The sequence below is a fragment of the Magnolia sinica genome, chromosome 4 (assembly GCF_029962835.1).
Source record: "Magnolia sinica isolate HGM2019 chromosome 4, MsV1, whole genome shotgun sequence".
NCBI classification, from domain to species: domain Eukaryota; kingdom Viridiplantae; phylum Streptophyta; class Magnoliopsida; order Magnoliales; family Magnoliaceae; genus Magnolia; species Magnolia sinica.
Genome location: NC_080576.1, coordinates 50,124,229 through 50,128,041, shown reverse-complemented (window position 1 = coordinate 50,128,041; position 3,813 = coordinate 50,124,229).

The window sequence follows — 3,813 nt, the reverse complement described above, 5'->3', positions numbered from 1 at the left end:
GAAAGCAGATAAAAGAAGCAGAGATGGGATTGGCGCGCGTTTTGGTATGTAGGAAGAGGAAATGACTTTTCCGTCCGTTATAACGGAATCTTCTGGAAGTTTGACTATCGTTTTGAAACACTTATGTGCTAGTTCTACTCCTAAAAAATGGTGGTGGTTCATCCACCTCACACGTGGCAACTACTTACATCCATCTAGACCTTTCAAATGATGATTCCTATTTTTTTTTTTTTTTTTTTATAGAACATTATATGAATAACCACACTGATCAGGAAAGCTTAACCAACGAATTAATGGCCATCAAATGGATGGTTAAGGTAAATTAGCCAGTGATCTAAATTCGCTTTGAAAATTACATGGATGGTATTATCTTTATCACTAAAATGTTTCGGTTATGATCAATCACTGCTAATTCAGATATTAGGCTGTCCGTATAGTGTACCGTTGGCTTCAATTTGTTTTTGGTCACGTGTAGAGAGAGGGGCATGCTAAAATTGATTTTACAGCTAAATTCAAACGGAGCAACTTGACCTAAGCCCTGAAATAGGCAGATATGTCCAATGCAATCAAATCACATATGACTAAGAGGGATTAGTCCCCAGTCATCCACTTATAAAATAGTTATTTAAGAAGATCAAGCAATTTTCAAAGGGTGAGGTTCTTCCTCTCAAGATGGGTTGTAACTTGCCAAAACTTTTATAAAAATAAATAGCCAAAAACAGAAAAGAAACATTTACGGTCCATAACAATAAGCAAATGTAAGATGCTTTTTTGAAAGATGAAGTGATTGTATTAATATTGAGAATAGTCCAACACAAAAGCATATACTTGAATTATAACTAAGGATGATCGTTAATAGATTATTGTTATTCTTAGGATAGAGCTAAGTTATAATAATAATAAGGAAAGATAATTTAACTTGTTTGATTGAGTTGGTGTGAGATGACATGCTTTGTTGAATTCTTCCACTATTTATAAATCTCTATCATGGATTCTCTTAAGGTGTTTTTTCCTTTATTTGACGGTTATATTAGTTGAATCGTTGCCACATCGGTCTTCCAGATCTTTCCTTCTCCTCTTGACACATGTCTCTTTAACCATTCTTTTCCACTCGACTACTTTCCACCTTTTAGACTTCTCGGTCGTTCTTCATCATCGATTGATGTGTATCATCCAGCTCAACGCCAGCTATACTTCTGTAGAAAGTGCTCCAAATATCTCTAAAGATGTTTCACACGCTATACATTTTCCATGCAACGACAAATGTCCTTTTTAATTGGCTATTGCAGGAACGGTCAGAAATAGGGTACAACATTACCACCATGTCGCTTCGCCTTTGGGCAAAAAGGTGAAAGCGATGGTGGCTCGTTGTTCAATGCAATAAATGCAATTGGCCATCTTTCCACATGTCAGCTCCCCATTACTTCTGCTCGACTGAGACGAAAACCAAACAATGGTTTTATTCATTTTTCATAATCGTCATTATGACATGTTGCACACAATCGTATCGTACGATGAGCCATGATTATCCTCTCATTAATACACACATCCTTGACCGATATGTACATGATTTTAAATCCATTTTTCCTTTCTACAATTCTTACTATGAACTCTTCTCCTTTTGAAGTGTCTCCTTTCTCATTTGAAATTCATGCAATTCGTCATAGTTGCTCCTTCTTCTAATCCATCTTATTATCAAGAAGATTTCCTGAAAGAACTGGATGTTTCTCCGTCCGATATAGTGTTTAATTTCATTATTTTTAATACTCCTATTGTACCAAATAGATCATTCCTTAATCCCGGCCCAATTTTTCATCCCGAAAATATTCTTGAACATATTTAATCCATAGACCCATTCTTCTCTGGATATCTAGGCGAAAAGATTTTCTTCAGTCTGGCTCCCTTTCGAATCCAGCTAACGCTTTCAAGACTTTGAGATCCTGATCGAGACCCATGAAAGGATGGTAAGATTGGTTCAACAATGTATCCAGACAACTTGTGATTCATGGCACTAGGTTGGTATCTATGAATGTATCAATTTGTCCTTGCACGAGTATATGACCAACACTTCTCTCCTCGTGGTTGTTTCAACTTTTTGGAACCAATCAACCAATACCTTTTATTTCATATACGGTCCCATGAGCCCAACAATCATGGATATTTGTGCTTTTACCCACCTCCTTTCTTTTGGAAATTCAGTCTATCCCAATTTCAATCAAGACAAGAAGCACTAGTTTGACCTTCCAAATAAGAATGAGCGAGCTTTTTCTATTTTCTTATCCACTCAGTGCAAATTTCATAAAGTTGTTAACGACTAAGAGTATACAACATTCCTATTGTAACACCCTGAAATTCGGGGGTCGAGCATAAGCTCAACTCCCGAGTTCTAACACATCACTTATGCAACATAGATAATGATGATTAAGTGTTGTCCGTATTAGTGCATTATACATGAGTGAGATTATACCAAATCAACATATCATACTCCAAAGACAATTAAATTACGCAAGCGGAAGACAGTGATAAGTATATAAAGCATATAAGTGATTGTAAGTCCCCAGAGTATGAAGGTCACTAGGTTAAATAATTACAGATAAAATTCTAAAATTTACAAAATGTTAAAGTGTATTGTTCAACAATTCACATCCCTGTAGCCTCGTTACGCAACTCCAGGTCTACATGGACCCGCCAGAGAGTTGCATGTAGGAGAACTCCTCATCATCATAGAAGGCAGGCTCTGTCTCGTAAGCCTCGTCATCCCCTGCAACTACAACAGAGTCTGGTTGGTGTTTTAAAACACCGTCTCAGAGTGAGAGTGAGTGATCAATTCAGTGGAGCTATAAGGCAAAGGTTAACATATTATCAATTCAATCAAGAAGTAATGATAAAGCAATACAACAAGCATTCCTAGGTACTCTGGTTAATACAAGGATGATATGTGTTAACGATGCATACCCTCGCCTACACTCCCTCTGCGACATCATCTCCTGATTGCAGCATGCACCCCTTCCTCTATGCTCAACTCCAACGCCAAAGGCACATGTAATGCGGTGCATGTACGTGATTAGCCAAGTTCTTACTTAGTCTTATTCATACAACAGGTTGGGAAGCTAAGGCACCTCCCTTTATATCTTTTACCCAAACAATGATTCATCTAGGGTCGTCAATCCTAGTTAATCTCATATGATAGCAGTTCTAGGTCACTATGGAGAGGCTCGTTACCTCAACGCATGCCTAGTTTATACTCGAAGTCTCTACGGAAAGGCTCGTCACCTTAGCGTAGTCCTAATGCATACTTGAGGTCACTACGAGAGGCTTGTCACCTAATTGTAAGCCGACAACTCGAATATAGTGTCCTATACCACCATATTCGGCTCACGAGTTTGGTTTGTTTACTGGACACTACGGGGAGGCTCGTCACCCCAGTGTAGGCCGACTGTCAAGCCCGTGTTCTAGTGTCCATTTCGTTCCGTAAGATCCTGCGGTCCTTCTGATCAAATCTCAGCGACTTGCGACCCTTAAATTTCATTTGCGCACGACCTTGAGTTTTATCCTGTAAACCCGAAGCGATTTAGCCCTAAACCCACGCCATTGCGACCGCGTCGTCGCCGTGATTCCGACGTCGCGTCTCGTGCGCCAATCCGACGTCTAGATCATAAGTTGTGGCCCGCGCACTATAAAGGTCATGGACCGCATGTTGCGGGACCCACTTATCATATGGCACCATTCTCAACTGGGGTGACATCACCCAAAGTCATCATTACTTTTTAGTCAAGCATTGATTGTCTTACATCTCATTATGACATGCCTCCT